At 37.7% G+C, this 17,537-nt stretch overlaps 1 protein-coding gene across 1 annotated transcript in view; it reads right to left on the bottom strand.

The window, feature by feature from the left end:
• Positions 1-12,252, bottom strand: part of lnx1 (ligand of numb-protein X 1) — a 50,934-nt gene extending 38,682 nt beyond the window's left edge. The window contains 1 exon segment of the mRNA XM_020918759.2: positions 12,178-12,252. The gene's annotated coding sequence lies outside the window, so the exon portion shown is untranslated.
• Between the last annotated feature and the right edge of the window lie 5,285 nt (positions 12,253-17,537).

Genomic DNA, 17,537 nt, shown 5'->3' with positions numbered 1-17,537 from the left:
GGATATGAAACATAGACGCCAAGCCTGACCTCTGGGGTTTTCACGCTGCTACAATGAAATACAAAATTGAAATCTGTTATTCAAGGCCATAATCATCCACTATTGACTAACACAGTGGTTGGCAACAATTTTTTTCACATAACCCTTATTTAACCTGTGGGTACGGTGGTGAAACAACATCTGTGTTTTACCTGAAAAGCTGCCATTTCATAATTTAGTTTTTAGCCCCTATACTAACTAGCCCCTATATAACTCCAAAAAGAAAGGCCCTACATGATCTGGGAATCAAATCTACAATCTTTTTATCATGAAATATCAGTCTGAACAGCTGTGCCACTGACTCTTTCCAGATTTACTGACTAAAAATGATCCAGGTTTGGGACTCGCTCACTTTGAAACATATCTTTTAATCAGATGCTGCTTTTTTCATGAGTTAGAGAAGCAGAGGATTATGCACATGTGCTGTTTACATCAGGTGCACACAGTATGAGCAGACAGAAGTGACCGCATCAATGTCAAACACACACGCACACACACGCACACACACACACACACGCACACACATGCACACACAATATCCACACACTGTTTAGCCTGAGCTCCACAGAGATGGATTTGCACACATCACATAAACAACATCCAGGCAATGACGTGTGCAGAGTATCAACAAACTTTTAAGTTTTTACTGGAACTGGAGGTGATATTTTCCAATACAACTCATGAGAAACTTTACTTCTGGTTTGATTTCCTTTTGGTTTCTTTTAGTCATGTTTTGGTTGAGTCCTGGTTTAGACTGAGGCAGACTTGCGAGAATAATCCAAACGAATCCAAATTAGTCCTGGTTTAGGCCTTGTTTTGTCCTGGTTAAAGGTACAATATGGATTTTGTTCTGGTGAAGAGTGTGCTATCTGCTTGTCTCCATGCTATGGCTTTACCAGGAATGTTCCACAGTATGACTTTAAAATGATCTATCTCAGTACACAAGCTGGTCAAGTTACATCTACCCAGCTCACAGTAATGTTTTCCAAAGTATGTTTTTGTAAGTAAATAAAACAAGCAATACTAGGCAAGCTGTTATCTTTAATTTCCTGCTTAGTCCAGTCCAGATTTACATTAATTAGTTAGTTTGAATTATTTCAGATGTTTTACTTGGTTTGAAAGTTCAGAACCGCTCCTCTGTGATCTACAAACATCAATAAGGCTGATATGTGCAGAGATAGAAAATACAAACATCAAAAACAAGCTAATCCACAACTGTGCACGTCTCAGTTTCAAATGTGCCTTTGTTCAGGGCTAACTGTGTGTGCATTGAATACGTCATAGAGGAGCAATCACATTCTCAAGATCGCAAACGTGGACTGAATGAGCACTGACACAAGTCTCCATGGCAACAGCTCCCTTACCACAGCTACGGCGTCATTGGAGCTTGACTCAGACCATCAACCTTCAGGTTTTTGGGCGAACGCTCTGCCACTGAGCCACTGCAGCCTCACTGGTAGGCCTAATTTGAGATGCATTTACTAGTACTGTGGGTCTGGCTTAATCTCTGTGCTTATCCTGGCTTGGGAATGACATGAAGACCTCATTTCTTCTCTTGAGTGTTTTCCAAACTTTATTTACCCCTTGTTTAATCCTTTGTTTACTCTAGTAATTTGAGCATACTTTGTGAGGTTAGTCCTACTTTAGACAATTATAGAGGGTTTCTTTATCTCCATTGGCAGTATGTGTAACTTTTCTCTCATGGGGAGTAAACCACCTGCTTTTCTCCATGTTATTGTTATTATCTGGAATGTTACACTGTATGGCATTAAACTTATCTGTCAGCATACACAAATGAAACAGAAAATGCACACCAGAGTTCTTGTAGAGGGGCAGATGCAAGGAACAGCAAAATAAAAGTGAAAAAATGCACACTCAGATGGCTGATGTCCAAAAGCCTTTTTTACTTTTAAATAATGTTTTGGCAAAAAAGCCTCCGGCAGATCATTTTTCTTATTTTGGACCAAATCAACATACACATTCTGAGAGTGAATGGGGTTACTTAATCCATGTATCATTCGTTCATTCATTTTTCAAAATAAAAACAAAAATAAGAAAATTAAAAAATAACAATTTTCTTCATTATTAGTCTCCAAAACCAAAATGAAAAAAACAGATAATGATTCATTTTTTTAGTTTATGATTTTGTGTTTAACCGAATAACGACTGTTTCGTTTGTGTGACTTAAACTGCGATGCCGGACTTTTGCACTGCTTGCAGACTGAACCAGGACTAAAACAGGACTAAACCAGGACTACACCGGGACTAAAACAGGTCTGGTCTAGTCCTGGTCTCAGTCCTGGTCTGGTCCCGCGCTCCGTCCCAGTCTGAGCCCGGTCTCCATCCCGGTCCCGGTCTTGGTCTAAGTCCCAGTCTCAGTTCTAGTCTAGTCCAGATTTCAGTCCTGGTCTGGTCCTGAGCTCAGTCCCGGTCTCAGTCCCTGTCTCAATCCTGGTATGGTCCCAGTCTCAGTCCTGGTGCAAGTCCCAGTTTGAGTCCCGGTCTGGTCCTAGTGTCAGTCCTGATCACCCGACAGTCAACGTGGGCGCACCTCTGGGCCCGTCCCGACAATCAGTCCTGGTTTAGTCCTGGTGTAGTCCTGTTTTAGTCTTGGTTCAGTCCTGGTTCAGTCCGTATGTGGTGTAAAAGTCCGGCATTGCAGTTTAAGTCATCACGGAAACAGGAAATGGCCATAATTATAGTTTCATTCATTTTAGTTTTGGAGACAAATAATGAACAATAATAATAATGTTTTCTTATTTTTTGTTTTATTTTCAAAAACTAATGAATGAATGATACATGGATTTTACTTTTCCATAGATTTTACTTGTAACACATTCTGAAAGCGTTAGTTTCCATGAAGATGAGTAGGATCAATAATGATATTCCAATTTCCATGAAGACGAGCAGGTGACGGATCCTCCACCCAAAAATGTACATAATACATCTTTAAATTTGTCTCAATACTTTATATTCTTTCTGTTATTCCCTGTCCCGCCAGATTTGAGTTCTTGTTTATCCTAAAACCTGTCTCATAATTATGGGCTTACTCAAAGTCTCTTTAAACTCCACTACACTGCTTTACAAATCCACCAGAGCTCCTGTCAAAACAAACATCCCCCTTTCCAATATGGCTGACACGAGTTGTGACACTTTTTCACATCTTCTTCCTCTCTATCCCTGTGGGGCTAATCAAGAGAGGCTTAACCAACATGAACTGTCCCTCTGTGCTGCTCCCAGAAACCCGCTGTGCATCAGATGTGGACTGGTAAAAGGGGAGAGAGGTGTATACTTTTATCTCAGCGAACCAAGAACCCAGACAGCGGGAGGCCAGCAAAAAGACTCTTTCAAAGTTAAAGGAAAATGTAAAATCCACTCCTACAGCCGAACAGAATGATGTAAGTCTTTCTACAATTTGGGGTTAAACATTTTGTCAAGAAAAATATCGATCACAACTGATATATATATATTTTAAACAAATGCCTCTCTTCACTGTAAAATTACCACTTGCAACAAAACAAAAACAAAAACATTATCTAACTGCATGAATTTGGGCCAGTTGGTAGCCACAGTATTTATTAGGCCTTTCTTTAGTAATTGATTTTCTTATTATTGCCCAAACTGCATTTAATTCTCTACAACCTTGTAACCATCTCTGCATTCTCATCACGCTAGTAAACAATTACAGCTCCTACCTATAAATTCACAGCATTACTCCATGACAACAGAGACTCTTGCATAATGTTAAAAAGAGTACATTTACCTGTATATAAACAGCAGAGTTTTATCAATGCTGTATTAATTAATCTTCTTAAGGGTGTTCTGGAAAAAGACTCCTTTTGGAGGCATTGATGAATGTTGAACCAAAGACAAAACAGACAGAACAACCAGCAGCGTATCCCTCAGACGTCAGACCCCGAGATACAAAGCACCAAGTTTATATTCACTGAGATGACCAGAAGACATACATTTCAAAGTGAGAAGGTGACGAGTCCTGCTGAGGTGTGACCACATGTGCTCCTGTTGGCCTTCATGAGATGGTTCACCTCAGGATGTTACATGTGGAGTTAAAACTGTAAGGTGTGGTAACTGCTCGATCTGATTTGCATTTATATTCACATGCATTTATCCCTCCTGACAAGATTAGCAAGTAAAAGGAACAGAAGTGTTTATACTGAAGGGTCTTTTTAACACTGTCTTTAACTACCAAATCAAATGAGTTTTATTTAACCTTCCTGTCGTGTTCGGGTCAAATCTGACCAATTTACTACTTAAAACACTCATAAATATTGTGTTTTACATCGGATTGCCTCAAGGCCTTTTGATATGCTCCACACTATGCACTTGAACTTATAAAAGTGATGATCACCTCTTTCATTGAATTTTGAGTATTTTAATCATCCTTGTTACACTTGTGGTGTTCCTGGTCAAAAGTGACCACCATAGAAAATGATTTGGTATCCAGACTATATTCATCCATCACACAGAAAACATCCTCATACACACCACCCAAACTCACTCACTCACACACAATGGTTTTCCATTAATTTTTTAAAAATAATGTGTTAATTTGCTCGAATGACAAGAAAAAGTTTTTGTGTCTCTGTTTGTGGTGTGAAATTATGGAACAACTTGAAAATAGAATTAAAAATTTGTTCAAATATACATGTATTCAAAAGGGCAATTAAAAAATTATTTCAAAATACTGTGCGGAAGAAATTAGTGCTTAGTGTAAATGTGTGCATGTATATGTATGTGTATGTATATGGGTGTATATATGTATATATATAGGTATGCATGGGTATATATATGTGTATATAATGTGTATATAGGTATGTATATATTATATCTGATGTATATGATGTGTACTATGTCTATGTACATAATATACATATATTTGTTGTTGTTTGTTAGATTTGTAATGCAATGCAGGTACTGTGCAATTATTGCTTATATTGTACAGGAAATGAGAAGTCTGTATTTGTTCTTTGTTAATTTGGGACGGTAGAAAAAAGGGGTGGGGTTAAATAAGTATTTACTTCCTCCCACTCCTTTTTCGGACACAAGGAAAATTCTGCGTAATATTTATTTTGCCTGTTATTATAGAATAGAAATAGTTACTTTTTGTGTTATATCTATGTATTTACGTTTTTTGTTTTTTTTTATGTTCTGTGTATTACTGTCCGAATAAACATTCATTCATTCATTCATTTTGTTGTACATTTTCTGCGCCTATTTATATTTTTACTGCAGTTATTTTATGTCTAATTCTATAAATTCATGTTAAACACTACTTTGACACATTGTTCACAGCTAAAGAATGCTGAATAAAAATTTGGTGGTGAAAAATGCTTTTTGTGCTAATTTAAAACAGACAGGTCAATTTTGACTGGGAACACTAAACTAAAGGGTGGGAGGTGAACACGACAGGAGACTTAAGAGAACAAATAATCCCACAATTAGTGCTGTCATGCGATTAAAAAAATTGAGAGATTAATTAATTATGATCTGTAATTAATTAATCTAATTAATCTCATTTTAATCTCACCTGAAAATTGCTGAGAAAAGCCTTCAATTTGAGGTATTTTCATTTAAATTCATTATTACATTATTGTGGCAGATCAAAAGCCTGATATAGAACAAAAAAAAGTGACTTTATAAAGTCATTTATTGTTTAACAAATCTCTCCAAATTGGCTGTTGAGCCCAAGTCTCCATGAATAAGAAACTGTTTGCTGTAAAGTAGCAAAGACGAGGAAATCTGAACATAATAACTTTTGTCTACTTAAAGACAATAAAAAGTCCAGTCTTTCCTTAACCATATTAAAAATATTATTGATAGAGAAATGCTTTATATATGAGTCCTGGTTTAGACCTGCTTTAGTCCTACTTTAGTCCTAGTTTAGTCCTGGAATGGATTAATCCTGGTTTTAGTCCTGGTGTTAGTTCTGGTTTAGTCCTGGTTTAGACCTGGTTTAGACCTGGTTTTAATTCTGGTTTTAGTTCTGGTTTTAGTTCTGGATTAGTCCTGGTTTAGACCTGGTTTAGACCTGGTTTTAGTTCTGGTTTAGTCCTGGTTTAGTCCTTTAGCGCAGTTTACGCAGCTTACGTGAGAAAACACGATCCACACGCGGCTCACGAGAGCACGTCGGTGTCCGCGCAGTAACTACGGAAGGAAACGTGGTTCGCGCGTTCTCAGGTTAATGACGATAATGAAGGTGTGTGTTTGTGTTTGTGTGTGTTTGTGTGCGTGTCCCCTCATGTGGCAGGTCACTATAGGACAGTAGTGCAGACATCAGTCTATGCAGGTTATTTTCACCAGTGACATTTAAGTTGTAGGGGATTTTATATTTGTTATTTTCTTTTATATTTCACGTCGGGAGAAGAGTTTCCAAGACACGAATGCGTTTTTACCTGTGCACTGCTGACTCTGTTCTACTGGCTCTTCCACCTCGTCCATTGTGCGACTGACGCCGCCAGCGTAAACATGACGTTTACATCGCTTTTACTGCGCGCGTTTTGTGTGGGTTTCCGGCAATGAGTGGAATTACCGAAATAAAAAAAATTATAAATGTGTTTTTTGTGTGTGTGTGTGTGTGTGTTGTTGTCCCAACAACACATAAAAACAGGTTTTATAATAAAGCAACTCACATACAGAAACAGTAAAGTTAGAGATTAAAAATGAGATTAACGCGATTAAAAAACATAAGGCGCTAAATATGACTGTAATTAATTAATCGCAATTAACGCGATAATTTGACACCCCTACCCACAATATTAAAATTTTCTTTACAAGGGTCTCCACATTGACTTATATGCTTCAGTCTTTGCCCACACCAGCAAACTTAATTCCTTCTTTTACCACATGGTAAAAGAAGCCCAGCCTCCTGTCTGGCTGCTCTAAATTCAGTGCCAATCCTCACTATCACTTCTCTGTATGTCAAAAGCATCTTATTCTTTCTCTTACACAATAGTTCTGATTCAAGTCGCTTTCTAAAGAAACCAAGTATAGAGTTTCCCTTGAAATACGATTCATTTGCATGTTTATACATCTTCAGTGCTTATCAGTTACAGAAAGACTTTTGATTTTTTATACACCTGATGATTGAGAAACAAAATGGCAGACACATATTCCTGACACCATAACAGTGTTTGGAATGAGAACAAGCCCGATAGTGTGTTTTCCTGCTCTGACACGCATGTCCTTACATGTAGAGCGGCTGTGACAGAAGAAACGTGATCCGGCAGTACACCTACTTACAGCGGGCACACCCAGAGCCCCGGGCATCCCACTGTTTTCTCACCTGTAATATGAAGTCACTCACTGCTCTCTGTGCTGTGTGATGACATTAGCTTTATTCATGTTAAAGCTGTTATCATGGTGTTTACAATCTAGTTTTGCTTGAACACAGTTTAAAAGTGAGAGTTGAAGAATGTTTAAATATAATACAGTGTGAGATGTTGTCACTAGGATAATTAAAGGTCATGTACATACTTTTATTTCTTCTAGTTCAGGGAAACAGTGTGTTGTAAAAACTATTTGTGTATAATTACTATGTAAGATATTGCCTTCCCATTCCAGTAGGCATTTTAATTTATGAGAACTGCATCGTAATAAAACAGACGTGAAACCCCATGTAGTTCATTTGACTGTGTTTACATAATAAGAACCATATGGAAGAACTAGAACGAGACTGTTGTTTCTCTGTCATGGTGCAACATTTGAAGGATTTTTGTGGCCAGAGTTAACAGTTCAAACTAAACCATGTTCCTCTCTCGTGGCCCAAATCATGTACAAAACCTTTACAGCAGCTATAGACCATTTGTGAGTTATTAGTGAGAATATTGAGCACTCACACATACTTGACTCTTGTGCTTACATGTTTCACTCTCACTGTCTAGCTAGAACATATTGAGATTTCTTAAGTAAATCCTGCTTTCAATGAGTTACAGAGTTAACATAAAACTAAGTTCAATGTATCTCTTTGTCACTTCTGGTACTCCATGTCAAGCCCTTTCTCAACAGACCGTCCCACTCCAACAGAATCAAACCAATAGTGTGAGTGAAGTGGGGTTTGTTCAAGATAACCTGTATCATGGTCCTCAAACAGAGCGGTGCAGCGTTTAGTGTAAACATGAGTGTTGATAGACTCTTGTGTTACACTGCTGTGACCTGCAGTCGGTTAATAATGATATGAGAGAGTGCACAGTCAGCCATTTTCAAATAATTAATATGGAAAAAACTGCATGTTGACAAAATAGCTGTTTATGTCAGCATGATTGCTAACTGAGCTGTTCTGTTAGCATGGTGCTCTGTACGTACCAGTTCACCTATAAGATCAGTTCAGTCATAGCATATACCATTCAAACAAACACACCCTCAACTGTCAAAAGATTAACAATCAAACACAATACAACAAGCTACACAGGTTCATTCATTTTCAAATAAAATAGTAGATTCTCCCAAATCACTTGTGTGTTTGTGATTTCATTCCCAGAAGCACACAAAATAGTGAAAAAATGAAGAATAGATACAAATTTACAATCTGTAGGAGCCCTTCAAATAATATAGAAAAATATTACTAGAAACAAAAATATGGTAAGCATAGATAGGAGAAAAATAAATAAATAAATAAATAAATATATACAAAAAAAAAAAAAAAAAAAAAAAACAAAAAAAACAATGGCAAGTCACATGACGTTTCTTGTGACGTCATGTGAGTTGCCGTAACATAATACGGAAGCCCGGGACGCTCGGGTGCCAGATGGATTAATTAAAATCACTCTTGTTATTTTATTTTAGTTTTTTTAATAAGTCTATTAAAATAAATAATAAATCTGTTTAAATAACTCGATTTATTAAAATAAATCGGATTGACTCAGGGTTGGCCTTGGCCGACCTAATAGATCCATGTGACTGACACGGAGGAATGTCTGAGCAGCAATCAAGTGTGCAGCCCTGTTGCGATGGCTATGGGAGGAAAACTCGGGGAGGCTGGTAAGTGAAACACTGATGCAAGTGTGCGTGTGCATGTACAGTATTTTGGCACAGTGGCCTCCCCGCGCTGACTGACGGGACTACATCACATTTCTATTATTAAGCATTAATTTTATTGGATTTTTTTATTGATCAAAAATCCCTTGACAAATTTACATTGTTAGCATCAGTGGCTTGTCTACACTGAAATTGAGTTTATTGCCATACTGAACATCTCCATGGACACAAGCAGAACAGCACAGAACTAAGAACTTAGGTAATCCTTAACTCCAAAAATGCATACAGTTTAACAAAGTACAACACTGTAAAAAAAATTGTAGTATATGTATATATATATATATATATATATATATATATATATATATATATATATATATATATATATATATATATATATATATATATATATATATGATAGATATATAGATAGATAGATAGATAGATAGATAGATATATATATATAGTTTAAACCATTTCCTAACATGTTCGTACAATGTTGTATGTTGGCATAAAAGCTGCCTTGTCTTGGCCCCATCTACACCATACCTCATATGTTCCAACATGTCCCTGAAACGTTATAAATTCCACTCTGCTTTTGTATTCAGTCTTTGCTGCAGTTTCACAGTCTTACATTTGCAAAAAAAAAACAAATCTCAATTTGTGTATCCACTGAAATATACTTTATCTTTGATTAGCATAACATTAAAACCACTTGGCTAAGAAAGTAATTGTAATGTTATATGACTACTTGTTATATCCTGACATACTATATTGATTTCAGTCACTGTAGTCTATAGGATTGGACAAATATTCTCCACATTGATCCACAGTTACTTATCACTACAGAGAATACCGCACAAAAATGTATTTGGCAGTATTAACAACCTATCACAAATTCTCAGTCACCTTAGTTTGGCTATTTTATTTCTTCAAAATGTTCCTCTTACTTAATAAAATATCTTATTCTATTCAGTGAAGAACATATCAATGTACATATTGTATCGGTGTAGGCCTATATGACACATTTCAGTGCTATTTCAAGCTGTCAATCTCTGAGCAAGTTATCATTAGGGGAAATTACCGCAGCTGAGTCTCCATCTTCGTCATATACGAATGGATTTGTGACACTGGTTTAAAAGCAGTGTTCATTTCAAAGATTATTATAAAGCATGATATTGAGTTTTGCATTTAACGATGCATTTTGTAACATTTCTGATGGAGAATCAAATGCTTTTCTCCATGGAGATGTTATTGCTTTGTCTGGAATGTTTCACAGTATGGCATTAAACCTTTCTATCTCAATGGAGACCAAACCAGACCGAGTTACAGGTCAGATCTATGGAGAGGTGACCCCACTCATGTCAGAATGCCTGTTTTCTAGTTATTTCAGAGTTATCAAACCATCTGTAGTTTAATAAGTATAAGGAAGAGCTGTTTAAATGACACACGGTGGGACATCTGGCAGAGCAATGACATACAAAATCTACTGAAACAAGCAGTTGACGGACCCCAACCGAAAAGTTACATACTGCACCTTTAAACTTCAACTCGAATTATGTTATTTTGAAGCATACCTGATATAGCAGTCTCGGTTTCTTGCTAACTCCACACGCTGTTCATTTTGAGCGTATGTTTTTAAATACCAGTGTGTATTTGTAGACTCATAGATACATGAAGATCTTGGTTGGTTGGTTGTCTTCTACAGTCTGGACAAACAGCTGGAGCAGATGTGCAGAGCTGTGAAGTGTCTCTAATAGTCGAATGGCTGAGTGATCTGAACAGACTGTGCTGCCTCAGATTAGGCCTTAGTAAGTGGAATGAATCATGCATTTATGAGCTATTGTGCTAGCTTGGTACAATAGCCCCTTCAGAATAGCGGCATTCATGGCCACAAAAAGAGCTGTGAAATTTCGTATGATTTTATTGGTTATATGAGTTGCAGTGAGTCACTTCAAACTTTTGGGCTGCTCAAATGCATTGCTTATGACAGATAGAAGCATTAATATTGGACAATCAGATGGATCGCCTTAGAAATCTGCAGATATAGGGAAGTAGGTGCCATATTGTGGTTATCATATGTTGTTTCCATGACTTGTTTCACAGAATGATCCATCTTTACCCATCATAAATTTATCCACTAAAGGCTTATTGCTTTTTTTAGTAGTTTCGCATAGGCTATTTTCTTCAGAGTTGCAATCGTGTCTGGCAAAAAATGATTTGGTTATAATGTGCTTTTGTACAGCCCTCAAGCTTAAAGTCATTGTTCTTCTTGTCTGTCATTACGAGATCTGGCTTTGATAAGGAGATAAGGAAACATGTTTTGTAACTTTGATATGTCAGCATAACGTAACATCAAGAATCAACAAGGATGTGAGCTGAATCTCTGAAATCATAAGGTGGAACTGACAGCACAGACACACTCATAGCACACACATGTGTTGATTATGTGGCAGAAGTCGAACAGGGTGTGCTCTTGTTTATCCTAAACACAAAAGGTGTTGGCCAGGCAAAAGGACCTTGTACTGTATTATTCTTTTTCATATCATTTCAAAGCCACACTTTTTGCACTGCACTGGGACAAAGTCAAACTGTCAAAGTGTTTAAGATGTCATTATGTAACTCTACAATGATAAATCCGTTACTCCCCAAACCTGCACGTTGGAATGTCATACAATATAATAATACCCAGGGGCAAAATACAGTAATAGTCTTTATGGCCTTTTAAACTAAGCAACAAATACTCCTAGAAAAGCAATATTTCTTGTCAATCTTAATGCTATGTATTGTCCAAAAGTATTAGATAAAGAGTGGAGCAATTCTAATCAAATGAACAAAACCTTGTGTCCAGTCTGAGTAGCCACACATTTGTATGTGTACATTGCAACAGTAATTTATAATTGATAGGCCTGTTATTAATACCCAACTCATTAACTATGCATTAACCCAATTCAAAAAGGTATTGTAAGAGGGATAGCCTATACTGGCTGACTACGGTCACGTATACTGAAGTGAAAGTGATCTGGACGTGACGGAGTGTACTATGCAAATGATTAAAATCCTGACTCGTGCTATAGGATTTATAAAGCACTTGAACTCATGACATTCAGATTGAGAGATTGTTAATAAGTGTATGGCACTTACTTGGTCTGGAGAGGTGATCCTTTGAAGCTGCGCACTTTACCTGGACAGGTAGAGCTGTGAGCGGCTGTAACTTTAAACCACAGCCCACAGGAGGCAGGCTCAGCAGAGTCAAGTGACTCAGTCAAGAGGACTTTGTCCGACTCATTCTGTCCTGTGATTGGCTGAGACTCTTCTGCACAGTAATGTAATCCATTGTGGATCTGAGGGGAATTCTGCTCCACAGGGAACACTGCTTCTGTGTGAGCCGGCCCAAGGTGAGCAGGAAGCAGTCACAGCGGGCGGAGCCAGCACAAAGGTAAACAAGAAGTGCCCAAACCTGTTCAGGACCAAGTCAAGATTATTCTATAAAGTTCTCTTAGGTTAACCGGACACACAATGGATATGATCACAGACTTTGGAACAACTCAAGTGTCTCTGTCTCCCAAGGCAACAAAAAAGTAAAGTTTGCCACATTTATTACATGTGAATGATCCCTTAATAAAAGAAAAAAAAAAAGGATAAAAAAAATACTAAAGCTCTCGTTGACTTTGAATAGGACATGTGTCGTGAAGTGGGGCAACCTAAACTTATGTTATACTCTCCCATTTATGCGCATGCTTATTTCTTATGCTCATGTCTATTATTTAACTGTCTGTCATAAAAGAAGAATGAAACTGTATTAAATAGTGTGAAGTGTCCTGTAGAAATAACCGCTCTCCTCCACATTCTGACTGGTGCTCACTGGTATTTCGTAGCAGGTCTAGGGTGGATTTCCTTTGGACTTTTGTGTAAACAATGAGCCGCTGCTGCAGACTCCTCTTCAAACAGGAAGCCCATAATCTCACTAAATGACAACATGCCTCAGATAATACTAGCATGTACTTCACTGTGTACTGTAAACTGGTGTGATACTTTTACTGTACTCATTGTTGTGGCTTTCTTTGACAGTACCATATCATGCGCCAGTCTGGCACGAGATGTATAACAAACATCTTTGGGCCTTTCCTAAACCTTGTGCTGTTTAAAAAGTGAGCCACAGGTGCTTCAGACACACACTGCTCCAAGTGATGGCCTCTGTATGAGTCACTCCACCAAACATGAACACAACCAAAGATCAGCCAGAAATGTTATCTAAATACTCACAGGTGCATTGTGCAAGTGGTGAGATTATAGTATTGGCTTGAAATTTAAAATAGTTAAATTTTTAGACTTTTTACAGGTTTGATATATAAAATTGCTGGATACTTTTGACATTTGGGTCATCTGGGTTCCAGAATACAAACTTCTTCAATACTTTACAAAGATGTGAGTGTGGTCACCAGTGAATCTCTCCATTTTCAAAGGAATGTGATTGACAGGTGGATTAGCCAGTCAGGGACACGCATGGTTTGTTGTATTGGAAAAAAAAATCACAAGGGACTTGAAATCATCCTGGATTTCTGCATTTGTAAATGATGGGTGACCAATCAGCTCTTTCATCTCACATGCCATCACGTTTGACCGGGCTTGAGATGGGACGGAGGGCGTGAGGACCAGATGTATAAAAAATACAGAGATTCCATTATGGATTTAATGTGAAACTTTTAGGGTTATTTCTGCTCAGAAAAGTTCTACCCAAGCCAAATTAAAATGACACATAGAGGTAGTTGAAAGATAGTACTTTAAAGGTTTGAGCAGTCTTTGTTTATGCTAATGTTGATGCAAATGTCACTGCAATTTTTTCATTCTGATTTGTACCTCAAGGCATGTGTGTTGTTTCAAGTATTCAGTAACTTCTGATGGAATAGCCTTTAATATGTGCTACCAGTCAAACGTTTGGACACTCTCATTCAGTGTTTTCTTTATTTTTCCTACTTTCTGCTTTTATATACATACGGAAGACATCAGACATATGAAGGAAGATATATGGAATTATGTAGCAAAGAAAAAAAAGGAAGATAACTCTACAAAATATTTTTTAATACGTATTTTTATTCAATATTTAACTTTTGTTTTCTTTTTTACATAATTCCATATCTCATTTCATATAGTTGATGTCTTCTATATGTATAAAATTGAAACACTGAAAATACTGAATGAGAGAATGAGTCCAAACCTTTGACTGGTAGTGTCTCTGTGAATCAGGTTTGAATTCAGGAGATAATACCAGAAAAATGTTTATGTAATAGGCAAACTTTTTTTTCCCAACCTTTTCATGTTCTTATTACTACAAATTGTGCATTTGTACATGGGCTATTTGTACAATTAAGAAATACAGCATTATAACATAGTTCTTGTGATTGAATGTCAAGAGTGATTATTAAATGTGAGTGAACACTGTTGTGTCCTTGCCCCAGGTCCATAGTAGCTGGCATGGTCTCCAACCACAAACTACCCCCCAAAGGCAGTAAGTGGATCCTGGATGAATCACAGCCTCTTCACATGTTATTTTTCCGGCTCTTTTTCCATCACAGTTGTTGAATCCATCTTTGTTTGATTAGCAATTAATCTTGACGGCAGCGTTGAAAAGACCAACACAACAACATTAAAATCAGAGCAAACTTTCTTTTTTATTGTCCTCTAATCAGTCATAAAACTCCCCTGCTGACCATCCTGGGGCAAATTACAGCTCTTTTCCAGGTAGAACCACCTCTGCCTCTGCATATTACAATAATAGTATCCAATGAGTCAGATCTCTCCTGTCGGCAGCCCACTACCATAGCTCCTAATGTGAAGCTTGTTTTGCACTAGTCTGCATGAAAAAAAAAACAAAAAAACAAAAACACCAAAACACACATACAAACCAAATATGTGGACTTGGAGATGTTGTTTTGCCTTCTAATCTGTTATAATGTTGTTTTGTCATTCATGTTTATCACAAAACCCTGCATATTTAGGCTGAGTTCTTCTCTCAAACAGAAAACACTCCACAGTTTGACCTTATGATGTCATGTGATAACACAGGAAATGCTCTACTTTGTTTTTAAACTCCATGCACCTTCACTAGAATAATTTGGATGAGTTTAACCCTGGAATTGCCTTGTCAAAAATATGGTATTAAACCTGTTTATCTTCCTGGTGAAGCACTTTAAGGTGAAGCGTGAAGCTAAAGGCCATGCTACTGGTAAGGTCTGTGGAGATGCGAGCCAGTGTTTATATACAGTTTCTAAAGGATTTTATTTTTTATTTTTTTGCAATACAGTAATCATATCTGATAGATACAGTATTTTCAAAGCCATACTGTGGAGCATAGCAATTAAAGCAGTAAAATTTCATTCACCTGTTTCTATAGTCAAATTTTTACCATTTTAGTATAATTTAGTGTAATTACAGAATAAGTTAATAACTACTGCTGACTTCCACATCATGACTTGGTACTGCTCTCTTGCTCAGACAGAAGACTTTAGTGATTTTTAATGTAGGTTAGTCTGACCTTTAAAGCTGTCACCCCTTCTGTTTCCTTTTCACATCTTAGACTACTTTTATATTCATGTCTTATGTACAAAGACACTTTTAGAAATGGTCCAAAATGTGCAGTTTCTTTGAGATTTTCTTGGCTCTTCTGAAGTGTCAGTGCTGTAGCATTTGTGCTGAGAGAGCTGGACTTATCTAAACAACAGCGGGTGAAACCAATCTCCTCTTATAGTAGACCTGAAGAAGGCACATGGGCACAAGTCATTCTAAGAATACTTAAAGCTGCACTATGTAACTTTTGTGGAGGATTTACTTGGCCCCATGGAGATGTTATTGCTTTGCCAAGAATGTTCCACTATAATTTTATGTGTGAGAGACTTGTTTAAGAGCACACGTCAGCTCACCCGTTGTAGTTTCAACTAAGTCAGCTCTTTATGATCAGATTGTGTACCCCTCGCAGCTTTGCACCCCCGTCCTAGTCGGTGGGTCTGTTGTAGTGAGCGCTTGACTGTGCTGAAGTCATGGAAGTGTTTTGGGTTTTTTTTTATGCTCTCTACCATACTATTAGCCTGATTCATCAGCCGGTTTCACTTCATAGAAACCGTCTGACCTTGCAGTGTTAGAATTCATTCACTAGACAGTAGGCGAATACTTTTTTAATTTAACCAATCGCTGCTATTTGGTTGTGACGTATGTAATACAGCGCTAATGGGGCTAACTGGTATATAAAGCTTTTCCCAAATCCCGTAAGAAGAAGAGCAATAACGTCTTTCTAATCAATCTTAGCTGATTGGCTGGTGTCTGGACTTGCACTTCTGGGGTTTTTGCAAACTGTGTAGTGTTTTCCGATTCCTGATCTAGTCGCTGGAGAGAAATGAAATTGAACAGAGGTAATAGGTGGCGCCAGGCTGGCTACCATACTATGCTCTGACAGGAGCATGGTCTGGGCTGTTTTTTTCCTCCTCCCCCTGTCCTCATGTTATGCTGCAGTGTTTATTCCTGTCTGCTACCTGTCTTCTGGTTCGGTCCACGTAATCTTCCCTATATTGTATTGTATGTTTGTAATGTACGGATGTGACAGGTCCAATTTCAATTCCTTTGTATGCACATGTACATGTGAAGAATTTGACAAATAAAGGCCATTATTCATTCATACAGTTGCACAGCACAATTTTTCTTTCTGGTGGAGGGTCTGCCGCCTTCTTGTCTCCATGGAGATGTTATTGTTGTGCCTGGAATGTTCCATGATATGACAATAAATATATCCATCTAGTTTGTATTTCTGTGAATAGAGGTAAATCTCCACAGATCTGAATTGTAATGTACTGTAGTGCTGTAACCTGCTTGTTCCTTTTGTGATAGATAAGTTTAATTCATACTGTGGAACATTCTAGAGAAAGCAATAACATTTCCATGGAGAGAATCAGGTGGTGGACCCTCCAATAGAAATGTTACACAGTGCACATTTAAAATTGAAAGTCACACCATGGCCATGCCCTTCACCAGTCTCTTAAACCACCTCACAGCCGCCACAAACACTATTTATTTTTACTGAATTTAAATGAATTTTGGGAGCCTTGGATAACAAAAACACTGAATATTCTTTCCTTTTTCACAGGCCTTTGAAATGGTCCTTTTTGTCTGTTCAGAGCCACCATCCGCCACCATTCATATTCAACCAATGATCTTTGCATATTCAGTAGGCCACTAGTCTGGTCCTCTCCTTCACACCTCAAACCACTGGGCTGTTTTCATGTTATCACTGTATTATTTTTTTTATACAGGAGGTGGTGAGTGTGTGTTGGAGATAAGGTAAATCCCACTGGAACTTGTTTAGTGGCAGTGAAGCAGAGCCCGCTAAGCCTCAGCCAGTTACACATGGACACAGCAGACCACTGGGAATTCTCAGGTGCTTTATACAGAAGGCTGGGTTTGCTTTGATAGATATTTCTTTTAATAGCTCGTCCCAACTCCCTCGGACCAAGTTC

Source organism: Boleophthalmus pectinirostris, unplaced genomic scaffold, assembly GCF_026225935.1.
Source record: "Boleophthalmus pectinirostris isolate CB_2022bp ecotype Guang Dong unplaced genomic scaffold, ASM2622593v1 HiC_scaffold_7, whole genome shotgun sequence".
In the NCBI taxonomy this organism is placed as follows: Eukaryota; Metazoa; Chordata; class Actinopteri; order Gobiiformes; family Gobiidae; genus Boleophthalmus; species Boleophthalmus pectinirostris.
The sequence above is the reverse complement of the archived record's forward strand: the minus strand, read 5'-3'. Positions and strand labels throughout refer to the sequence as shown.